We start from the raw sequence: 12409 nt of genomic DNA, 5'->3' as shown, positions 1-12409 counted from the left end.
AAGATGTTTGCGCTCTGGAAAACATTCCACCAGCCAGAGTGGAATGATTTCAACTCCCTCTACCATCACGGGACAGAGAACTAAATTCTAGGACGGGAGCCTAAATTCAGAGTGTTTCATCCACTGCTTCTCTGTAACCAATTTTATTTCTTGGATTTTTCCTTTTAATGCTCTCCCTTTTTAGCGAGACGCATTAGAAATGTTTTCCAGCTTTGCACATCAGACAAAAATATACCATTTGTGACTGTGGTCACAGAAATCTTCCTTTATTTCAACCACTACTGAAGAGTAACATCAAACTAATTTAATTTTAATATTCAGAATAAGAATAATTAAAACAGCTTTTCTTATGACAGATCTCAGTCAGGAAGGAGAAACAGTAAAGAAAATTACTCCCCCCCCCCCATTAATTCCCCACAACCTCAGGCCCATTGGTTTTACGACATGAGCCTTTGCTGCTTTGCATGAGCTAGGAGCAGCTTTCTCCCTGCTACTCTCTGTTCCATGAGAAAACTAACTCCCCTACCCTAAACAACCATCCTTGCATTCCTTTACTGCTAATCCTTTCATTGCATGCAGTAGGCTGCTGCTTGACCAGAAGATCCCAAATAACCTATCCAAAAGTTTCGGTTCCAGGTGATTTTAACAGGGTTAGGTACACTATTTCTACTCACTTTCTGAAAATATACTAATTTGCCTCCATCCTATTTGATTAAATGACATTTTCCAGCAAACATTTTCCAGGCTACATGGGTACATCCTATGTGCACCATTCCTGCAGAAGTCAGCTCTGGAGCTATGGGAATTATGCAACAAAATTATACAATACATTGGAAAATTCACTTGTGCCATTACGCACCAACTAGCAACACCAGGAAAGATACCACCCGCATCACCAGGAGATGCACATTTGTATTTTTGAGGTGAAATGGCAGCTGGATACCGTATAGGAAGGGAAACAGGGAGGAGGGAGCACCACGGTTTGGATACAAATCCGCAGGAAACCTGGCTCTTTGCTTACAATGCCCAGGGAACAATTCACGTTTCTAGGCAGAAAAGAGCAGGCCAAAGTTAATACAGCAAAGACCTTTTAGTCTACACAGACAAAACAAAACAGAAGAATGGGGAAAACAGCATATAACCATTGAGCAATTGTGTTGGCTCAAGGATTGTTTTCTTCCACACTTCTGTACTCCTCAAAATGGGGGTGGTGGGGGTAAGGTGTAAACGTATGCCCTTCTCCTTCCTAGTTCTACTTATCTAAAGGAAATTATAACCAGGCTTTCACCACTCTGCCCATCAGCCTTCCACCTTACAGAACATCATTACTGGCATAACCACACGAGTCTTCAAAGAAGTGAATGACATTTACTTACACTAAGTTCATGACTCCCCATGTCTTTGCTCAGCGTTTTCTGTACCTTCATCCCTGTTTGTAAAGCACAGCAAAATAAGCCCGGGCTGTCTAAAAGGAATTGCAAGATCTTGAGCTTGAGCTCTTGGTCATCCCCAGCTGGGAAACCTCTGGTGCGTCGCTGATGGCCACTGCTCACTTAGAAAAGCTGACTGTTAATGAGGTGAAAAAACTGCCTGTTCACACTTCACGCTCTTAATCTCCTCAAAACTACATCACACTAACACAATGTTTAGGGGAGGAGGGGAAAGAAATCTAAGCTGTAAGTACAGATGACTGTTCTTCAATGTTCTATGCTGTTCAGTTTTGAGTCATTTTGCTCATGTTTAGTAAAAGCTGACACTTTGTTCTTAAAAAGGTCCCAAAAAGATCCTTCAGTAAACAACTGTCCAAACATTAAGTTGGGTGAGAGGAATTTAAATTTCTCACTATGGGTAATGAATTCAACTCAAGGTTCTTCTATATGCGCTGATCTAGCTCCCAGTTATTCTGTAACAGTTTAAATTATCCCAATTTTATCAGCAGGACTATTCAGAGTTTCTTCTGCATCTCATTTCTCTGGCTCATATCCTGACAGTTGGAAGGAGGAAACTACTTTGGATCTACCTTCTTCTATTTCCTTGCCTTTCCAATTTGTTTTACTTGATTTTATTTCATCCCCAGCTCTGTTCCCTATTCCTCAGGCGTATGAATGAACATGCAAGTGCATTTTGGAATAAAGATGGAAGAATTTGATTGTGGTGGCTCCACAGAGCAAAAGCAGAGAGACTTCTGGTTTTCAGCCACCCATGCTGTGACCCTGTTCCAGCCAGAATCCAGGTGCAGCAGTCATCTCCTCACCTGCATATCTGGAACTGGTAAGCAGGTTCTTTTTCTGGCAGATAGAACAAGTAATCTCAAGACAGGATATTCCCAGAATGCTGAAAAGACACCTTCAGGGTTTTTATTTCTGCTTTTCTTCGGTTTACTAAAAAATTGAAGAACATGATTTAGAAACCTGACTAGACAAGAAAGAGGGACACATACAAAAAAGTACCAGTGACAGTGCTCATAAAGCCGCTTTCTCACATCAGTCCTCCAATTTCTTTAACACAGTACCAAAATTCAGCAATTTTCCTAATACTTCCCATTTAGAATAGCTTCCTCTGCTAAAATGCAGTCATTCTGCAAATGTGAATGCGCTGCTATACAAGAAACCATAATTATGCATTTTCTCCCTTAAACCACACCTGCACAAATACTTGCGCCTGTTGAAACACCTGTAATAAGACTGCTGCTCAGTCGGATAATAATATATTCAAAATGGAAACCTAAATCTGAACATGTACATAACTGATCCTTCTTCACCTCAAAGAAAAAAAGAAAAAAAAAGAAGGATTTTTTTATATGGTTGCCCACCACGTCTGAAACCAAAAGCTCCAATGAACTATCCAGTCTCTAACTATATTTTTTTGTGACTACATGTCTTGACATCAATCTGCAACAAGAAAAGGGAGTGTTAGAGAATCCAGAAAAGTAAGCAAAATCCTTGACAGGTACTGAAGCAAAGATGTTAAGACCTGGAACCTAGTCTGAGTCTTAAAATATGTGAAGAAGTACACTGTATTTATCATTAATTCTCCACAAAAAAAAGGCAGTTCCCTGTATAACGACCTTCATCTTCAGGAAAACATGAAATTTATCTTTATTCCCCCCCCCACACACAAATGTGTACAGATTTAGGAAAAGACAACAAAAAAACCCCACCTAGCTAGTAAAGATGGCTGTAGACTAACAGCCTTGTGTATGACTTGACCTTGCAGCTGCTCATCACACAGCAATGGCAAAACAGAGACCACGAATCCCCCATTTCTCATGCAGCCTTTATTGCAGAGAGACAAAACGCAACACCTACAAAAGTTAATGTACTGGTTTTCTCACGGCAAAAATATGGAGACCAGAGACCTCTTCTGCAAGCAACATTCTGAAAACGTGCTGTGACTGCCCATCTGTCTGACCTCTGTTTGCCACTGCCACAGAAACCACATCCAGAGGCCATGCAAGTAGCTAGATCAGACCTTAGGTCATATATTTGCAATAATTCACCTTGAATGAGGTACATCATGATGCAATCACCCCCTTCCCTCCTGAAAGAGTACAAAAATGATAAAAGTATACCAGGAAATTTGATCACAAGGAAATTAAAAATATTTAACATCAACAGGTGTGTCCTGGAAAATTTTCACAAACCGTCATTTGTCAAGAATATAAAAGCACATTTCTGGCTCTCATCATCTTAGCTGCAATATACTTATGGTCAGAAGCCAGTTCATTCATTCATTAAAATATTACACCTGTAATGGTTGAAAGATTTTATTACACTGTTCAAAACCGAATTTGAAAAAGCCTGAGCAAAATTTTTACAAATCCTAAAGACGAAATCTGTTAACCCATAAAATTGGTTCAACTAGGAAAACCTGAACAAAAAACCTGCAGGTTTGGTTTGGATGGCTCAAGATGAAGGTTTCACCTCAGAAGGGACCCAGTGAAAGACAGCCACACGGAGCCGATGGACAGCCAAATACGTAAGCAAAAAAGCCGAGTGCTCTGTCGGCGAAGGTGAGCAGGTGCCAGGCAACCCGCGCTGGGCACACAGCTGCCAGTGGCGATAATCCCCTCTCCCAGAGGGAAACATCAAAATAAAACGCTGGCACAAGTCTGCCAGCACCAGGCTGGAGAAAGGTTTGCACTTCAACAGACTGCGGACACATCTCATTCCCACTATCTCCACTAACAACCTGCTGATTTCCTCAACCCACTCCCCAGCAGCTTCTCAGTACCATCACCAGAACCCACCTCAGCTTCACCACCAAAGCTCCCCAGTCCATTTTGACGGAAATAAATCCACTGCTTAAACCCCGTAAGCTACGCAAAATCATTTTGACAGAACCAGAAGGGTTCCTGTGTTCAGCTGGCCAGCCGGGGGTGCAGTAAACGCCGGCAGAAGATGAGTGACAAGCTGCTGGAGGGTGACTGATGGAGAAGAGAGGCAGCCACGGGCATGGAGACCAAGCAGCCATACTTGTTACACGTGCCGCGGCCCTGTCCCTCCTCGGGATGCCCGTGGCAAACCGCCACTTCCAGTGACAGTGTGGAAAAGCCAGTGCCTCCTCCTGCACAGCTGTCCCTCAGGCCCAACATTTTACTTAGAAGACGCCCGTCTGCAGTTGGGATCCACATCGATGAAACGTCAGCCGTTTCAATAGACGGTGCAGTCCGGCACGTGCGAGTGGGGCCGTGCACGGAGAGCAACAAAAAGCACTGTGTGAGAGCTGCCCGAAGGCGTATCTGTTTGGAGAAATTACTGCTAGAAATATTCAGGACCTGGACTTGCTTCTGGAGCTTGGCAGGGGGTTCACTGCTGTTGCGTCCACCTGCACCCCAGGAAGCCGAATGGGAGGGAGGAGGCCCAGGGTCCAGGCCGAGAAGGTGCTGGAGCTCTCCATCTCCCACTCTCACCTCACTCGGCATAAACAGCTTCTTGAAGACAAGGAACAGTTTTCCTCAGGCTCAAGAGGAAACATATTTTAATTCACTAATTAATTCAGTCATCTGTACCTAGCTACTCAGTTTGCACGTTTTTGATGTTTAACTCAGTTACCTCCCGCAAAATACTGACGTTTCTGAAACTGCACTGGACTATGCTCTTTTCCTAGAGATTTATTGTCCCTTAGGTAATACATTATTATCGTGACACGCTGGATCAGCCAGTGTTCCTACAGCAGTATATGAACACTGAGTACTGTTGCCATGCTTTTTCAGACTGGTCTTGTTGCCCTTTTACCCGCAATACCACTTCCCCTGTCATTTATCTTAAAAAAATAGCAAATCCTACGCCATAGGGTAGCATAAACCTCTTCAGAAGTTTAAACTGGTGACAAAGTGCTCTCTTTCAGTTCCCCTCAAAACAAATCCATTTGCTGTAATTCTCTTGATCAACATCAGACCTTGATCAACAGGAGACCTTGCTATTTCTCATTGAACTTCCCCTCTTAACAAAATTAAAGAGGAGACAACAAATGCCAGGATGCTGTTCAGTCCTCTCTTGCCCAAAAAAGGGTCTCTGCAGCTCTGCGGCAAGACTTTCCCACCAGCGGTTCCACTTCTCAGCCACCAGCTCACGTCCCTCCCTGCAGAGCCCGAGCACACCCCAAAAGCATCCGATGCACACTCAGCGTCCGAGCTGCTGGAAACTGCACAGCGGCAGCGTCTCTCTGAGCAGCAGCAGATGTTGAAACAGAAGCTGCAGCGGCAGACACCGTGTGAGCGACCTTCTGCCCGGGCTTGGAGCGTGCTCGGTTTCCTACCTGAATAACATGACGCATAAACGAGTCCCAGAACAAGGTCAAGCGAGCTGAAACACCTCATTAAATTTCATCGATGCCTGTATGACCAGGTACTTCAGACACTCTAACTGCTTAATGTCATTATTGTATTAAAAGAGGAAAGAGACAGGAATATCACACTGCCTAGAGCACACGGGTGCATCTGAAATAGTAGATTTTAACAAGAAAAAAAAAACATTTTTGTACACATACAAAAATAAAAGAAGGAAATTAACTCTGGGGAGCAGGCAAAATTACATCTTCACTGGCTACAGATGTGCTGGACTAGGGACTGCACGGGAAGTTACGCAGATACAGAATAACACATTCAATAAAACCACCTAACTTGACCATCTCGATTATAGTCACATTTGGCACCAGTGAGGGGAGAAAACCAAATCTAGCAGAGAACTCAGTCCTACTGCTATTTCTAGCTTTTGTTAATTCAGTTGTCTGGACGTACAATTATCCCACACGCACACAGTTTGTGCAGTTAGGCATACAAACAGTCAGTTACATAGCTCAGCTACTTAATATTATTATGTTCAAATTCGACATGACCCCCAGATGGACATAGGTCACTTAACAATTCTGTATACTTTAATCTCAGCCTAAAATACTGTTTCACTTCACAGCCAGCAAGGGCATAAAACTCACTAAGTATTACAAATACAGTAAGACGTCACGAGGTGGCAAACTACAACCCATTACTGCACTTTCAAAACAGACACCATGTGGCAATAGTCATTATCATCTCTATATCAACTCATGTTTTATCCAACTACTGGAACATTAAAATAGAATTCAAAATTTACTGTCGATTCTTTGATTTTGCCATTTTCTGAGAAGAAATTTATTAAATAACCCCACTAGAGCTCTTAAAAACTGAAAACACCAAATATGATTTGTACTTTACTAGTGAGTTGGATCCTGTATCTCCCAGAAATCATAGTGCATTATCATTAATTCCAATGAATGTGGCAATAGGCATATGTGCCAAACCCTAGAAGGTTGTACTGTCATTATTTTCTCAAACACGCACATCTCACTGAGGCAGCTGAGAAAAGGATTTTTAGAAATCATATTTGAGAAGAGTACTTCAGTGCTTAAGTATTTCCAAGTAAGCGGAAATACTTGTACACACGTTTTCAAGAAGTCTAGAGATACTGATTTACAAGAACTTAGGCTACTCAAGTTTCAGTTCTTCTCAACAGGAGAACTTCCAGTAATGCCATCCTATACAGAAAATTTGTTACCTTAAAACATTCACAGCATATTTTGAAGTGCGAATGAAAAAGCCCAAATCAAAACCACTGTGTGAAATATTGAACATCAGACCTTGGCATTCTTTTCTGTACCATGTACCCTAGGGTAGGTGCAAAAAAATAGTTTTTCTACAGAAAGAAATACTTTAACACTTCAAGTATATTCTAGTTCAGATGCCAGAGGAAAAAACGTGTCTGCCTGTTACATTAAAAAGAACAAACTATGGAATTACAAAACATCATCTTGTAACTATCTAGTCTGAAGTGCAATTCCCAGGCCAAATTAAACCTTCAGCTTTATCGTGAAGGTGCCTGAAAAGGAACGCTGCAGGTAGTGCTTCGACTTGATTCCAGCAGTCAGTCATGTGTTTCAGGTTACGAAATGATTTCACCGCCATAACTTCTGCTGTTTTAGCGACTGCCGGGGGTGCTACGCTGCCAAGCCACACACACGCGTCCCCCCGTACCCGTCTCCAGTGTCTGCTTACAGCAGGAGGTCTGGCGGCAGGAGAGGCATGCCCGAAGGAGAGAGAGGTGGTAAGGGGGCTTGCAGGTCCTACGAGCCCTCAGCAGCGGACTCCTGAACGGGAAGAGACACCCTTGCCTACCTAACAGCAGGGGAAATTTCTTCGTCCCCGAATACGGCTGCTGGTATCCCGAGGAAGGAAAGGCGGTACACCAACCTGGGAATATGAGGGGACTCTACTGACAGAGAGCAGTAAGTGAGGATGGCGAGTACCCAATTATCCCGTCTCCAGCTGTCACCAGATGTTGCTGCTCTGGAGGAAAGTACACAGTAATTAATCATAATCCCACAAGTCAAACTAGGCACCAAGAAAAAACGGACCTCCTGATCCAAGAGAAAACCAGCCAAGTTCTGAAGCATGACATTTTGTTCTAATCTTGTCCAAGGTAGCAACATGTGCTACAATACACGGAAAGCACTGCTAATAATCTTGTTTTCTCAATGTAGGGAAGAAGGCAGGTGAACAGAGGACAGTCCCTCCCCCTTCTACACGCACCGGGAATGTCCGCCACAGAACCGAGCCAAAGCACATCTTTGAGAAGGAAACTCCATCTCACTTTAAACACTCCCAGCAATAGTAAATCCATTACAATGCTTTACCACCCTTGCTGCTACTTAATATTTCAAGGTACAATGTACCTAACTTCATCTCCCAGACACTGGGTGTCTCAGTAGGGCCAAGTAAATATCACGTATCTTCCTTACACATATGAACGATATATACAGGCATCATTTCCCCTCTCAGTCCCTTCCGAGCTGTATAAAGTCTGCTGTACACCCTGCATTGTGAAGCTTGGTTTCCAAACCCCGGATCACTTTTGTCACTGTGCTCTTACTGAAATTTCACATCCTTCCTCATGTGCGAGCAGCAGAACCAGACACGAAATTCCCATGATCTTACTAATGCCACGTACTTTCCTATTTCCGTGCAATATTTGTATTGCTAGACAGCCAAAGACCACACTTCAGTCACAGCATTACAATGAAAACTCCTGTTGAGATGGTTCTCCACACAAATTCTTAAGCCTTCTTCCAAACTACCGGTTTGAAGACAGACTCCTATTCTGCTGGTGTGATTGCATTTCTGGTTCCTTTGTATGCGGCTGCACGAAAAGTGCCTTCTGCTGGATGCTGACCATTTAAAAAAATGCTTTTGAGTACCCCGTACTAGGAACTTGTGCCACACGCGCACAAACCTGCACGTCGTCTGTCGGTAACGATGAGATATCATCACAAAAACTGTGAATATGATGATATGACACAGCCTTACACCAGCCCCCGGGGGACCCCGCAAGAAACAGCTGCGCTCCCTGAGAAGGAAGGCACGCCTAAGTTCCTCTCTAAACTAAGAAGGATTTATGAAGCAACTCTGCCAGTGTTTGTGGTACTCATTCCACAGTCACTCCATGGCACAATTGCTTTAAACTCACACCTCACTGAAGAGTTAATGGATACATCAGGGACACAATACAGGGTGAGTCTGCTACAATCCAACAGCTGATAAATAGCTGAGGAATTCGGGAGACTCAGGTTTTTTTAGAATTCAAAACGCTGGGAAGCAATTTTCTCTAGTTCTACTGTAAATTGTTCTTCAACAACTGTTAAGTCATTCTGAAAGATTCAGAAGGAGTAGGCCCTGGCTTGTCATTTATTTCAGAGGCTCCATTTTAAAGTTTTCCATTTTTAAGCCAGAAAAACAACAATGAATAATGTGAGTAAGGAAAAACTTTCATACAGTTAACCAAGGAGCTTTAGGTTTGGTTCTCTATTAAAAAGAAATCAGAATCAACTGGCTGCCAGTTAGTTGACCAGGTAACCTACTAATTAACAGTACAATTCCACAGTGTATTTCCATGCACATAAACATGCAGTATTGATGAAGCTTGTAGCACCGTCGATTAGGTGGTTGCTGACCACTTGCAACGCAAGACGCTGCCTCCAGCTGCTTGTAACTTGGCTAGACTTTGACTATTTGGGTTGAAATTTTCCAAGTTGAATGTCTGCCTCAGGCTAAACTCTGTTCCATGTGTTGCAGAGGTTGCCTCTGAGCGAGGCATGCAGAAAGAGACAGACTGCGACTAGAAGAACTCCGCCAAAACACTTCAGCTGTTTTCAGAACAAGACCAGGGAAAATGGTATCTTTCGATGTTAACAGCAAATCTCTGGCAAACTTGGAAGGCTACAGCTCCCTTCCAGCTCTTGGTGACAGATCTGAAATCCGACATGAGGGCCGGAGCCAGTATATTAGAGGTGTCCCTTTTGCTGCCCCCATGAAAAATCCACCCGCATTTGGTCAAACAAAAGACGAACTGCGCTCTGTGCATTTTCAGTGGGTATTTGCTGGGCCCTGTCCACGTGCTTCTCAGCTCCTCATGCTGATCAGACAACACAGGCCATCCTCACAGCGATAAGCAGCTTCTCCACCAGCCCCCGTGCAGGACAGGGCTGCAGCTCCAATAACCATGCTCCACGCCAGGGAACGGCAGCAGGCTCCAGGCTTTCCACGTAGTGGCTGGCAGAGGCCACGACGGCACCAGGTACTGGGGACACGAGCAGGAGTCCTGCTTCTCCTTGCCCCTTCCCTGCCCCATCCCACGGGTCTTTGCAGCAACACAGACCACAGCCACAACCTACCACCACCGGTTGTCCTCAACAGAGAGCTCCAACAGCAGAGTCCCTGGCATTACATCAGGAATCCAGCCCATGAAGCATGGCGACACGAGTATGCTACCCTAGGCTGCCTGTCTGCTTTTTGGCTTTTTTTCTAAGGGAAACAAAACCTAGGAAATTACACATAGAAAGCAGTATTAAAAATGTGATTAACACGTCAGAATTTAGGAATTCTTAGAACTAAGTGGCCTACAGTAATTAAAACCATCTCCTAGTTCTTATATGCACGGAGGTCAACCTCTAATTGCAACTGACCTGGTCACATTTTTTTCCCCACAGAAGCTTTGCTATAACTAACACAAAAAATCCTCTTTTTGCCCTTGTTCTCTAGAGCATCACTACACGCTTTCAAAGCAGAGAGGGAATTATTTCTTTTCTCCCTGGTTCTTTTACGTCTCATGTCACTGTGGTAGCCTGTAAGATACAGGATACCGTCATTCATGTTTTTTCAAAGATGGGAAACTAAGATATGAAAAGATTAAAGCAAAAAGCTGCGGACACTGAGTGAGCAATTCTGACACTCAAGACTTGTACTTCTAACACGCTCAGACCTACAAAACATCTTCTATACGTCGAGGGCGAACAGCCGTTGACTTTTGTCCCAGATGGACAAGTTTACCAAAACTGCACAGCAGATCCCAGAGGCTCAGGCCAGGCACCCGGAAAAAACAACAGCCCATGTGCGAAAACCTTTATGTTTACGTGGAAACCCCAAGGGAAAGGCAGGGGCTGCAAAATCCAATTTTCCAGCCGCCTTGGGCGTGAAACTGCCTCTCCCTCTCTGTGCAAATCGCCCGCCTCGCCCACATCGCCCCTTCTCCCCGCTACCCCTCGGTGGATGTGCCTCTGGTTCATCGCCCGGGAAGGGCAGCGGCGGCTCACGTCACGACAGACACCATCATCGCGCACAGGTCCAGCGCGGCCAGACCAGCCTGGCGTTTCGACAGCTCCTCAGCGCTTTGCGGACTTACCAACCGGGTAGGGCGGAGAGGTCGTAAATGTATAGAATATTATAGAGCCTATAGCTATAGGTACATCCACTGGGTGGCAGGCACGTTTCGCAGGACCCAGATACGTGTACATACAGAGGTACAGAAACGAAACCTCTGAAATCCTGCGCTTCTTCCCTATCTCAGCGGCAGCAACTGAACAGACACGGGTGCAGGGGGGGGAATATATCCCACAGAGCAAAGTCACTGTGTTCCACCTTCGTTTTAACACGGGCTTCCTCTCCGCGGCGCCGAGGCGTTCGAACCCTCCTGGCACCCGACACCCAGAGCTGCGCGGACACGCCGTGCCCCTCGGCGCTTCTGGACAGTGCGAGGGTCTTCAGAGAGTCTCCGCTGCAACGGTTCGTGCGTCAAGAGCAGTGCCTGCAGAGCCCAGGCCCAATTTAACGAAGGGGGGGTGGATTTTTTTTGGACTAACAGCTGTACACGCATCCACGTGCATAAGCAGCGAAGTTTTGAAGTTCGGAGAAACATCAAAAACCGGCATGCTCCAAGGGTTTCCACTCCGCATCTGAGTGGAACCATTTCGAAACTCTGCTTGCAGGACGTTTCTGGCGAAGAGGCCGTCGACCGAATTTCAACCCAGCGCCTATTTTTCTAACCGAGTTGTAAACTACAGAAAAAACCTACACTTCTGATGGAAACGCTGACAAACGCGTAACCGCCTGAGGCAGCTATGACAGCCTGACCGCAAGTCCTCCTCCGGGAAAAACCAACATTTACCCCCCCCCCCCCCCCCCCCCCAAAGGCTGTTACGCTGGGGCACGGGGTGGGCGGCAGGCACGGGTGCCTCTGTCCCACCCTGTTATTACCAACGTCAGCAACTCTTACCCCACTTTTTCCCTCCCCCCCCGGTGCTGAACGAACCACCACCCCACCCCCCCCCCCCCCCGCTCCCGCCGCAAACGCCCGGAGGGCCTCCGACACCCGTGACTCACTCCGCAGGCGGCTCCTCCGCCCCTCTGCGCGACTGCGGCGAGCGGGGGGGAGCAGCTGAGGGGGGTTCTCCCGCTTCGCCGGCCCCGGGAGGGCGGCAGAACCGCCCGTGTGGCCTCTCCACCCCCCCCCCCCCCCGGCCCCCTCCCTCGCCGCCTCAGGCGCGCACGCAGGCGCCGCGGCCTCCCCGCCACGGCGGGGAGAGGAGGAGGAGGAGGCGGCGG

At 45.9% G+C, this 12409-nt stretch overlaps 1 protein-coding gene across 2 annotated transcripts in view; it reads right to left on the bottom strand.

Annotated features, from left to right (window-relative positions):
* The window catches only part of ELF1 (E74 like ETS transcription factor 1), a 92636-nt gene that overhangs the window by 79840 nt on the left and 387 nt on the right, over positions 1-12409 (bottom strand). Inside the window, exon 1 of one of the 2 annotated variants that reach the window (XM_075422557.1) lies at positions 12188-12270. The exons of the other annotated variant lie outside the window; for it this stretch is intronic. The gene's annotated coding sequence lies outside the window, so the exon portion shown is untranslated. Of the gene's footprint in view, positions 1-12187; positions 12271-12409 lie in introns of those variants that run through there. 2 annotated transcript variants of the gene reach the window in all.

Source organism: Opisthocomus hoazin, chromosome 1 (genome assembly GCF_030867145.1).
Source record: "Opisthocomus hoazin isolate bOpiHoa1 chromosome 1, bOpiHoa1.hap1, whole genome shotgun sequence".
Lineage (NCBI taxonomy): Eukaryota > Metazoa > Chordata > Aves > Opisthocomiformes > Opisthocomidae > Opisthocomus > Opisthocomus hoazin.
The sequence above is the reverse complement of the archived record's forward strand: the minus strand, read 5'-3'. Positions and strand labels throughout refer to the sequence as shown.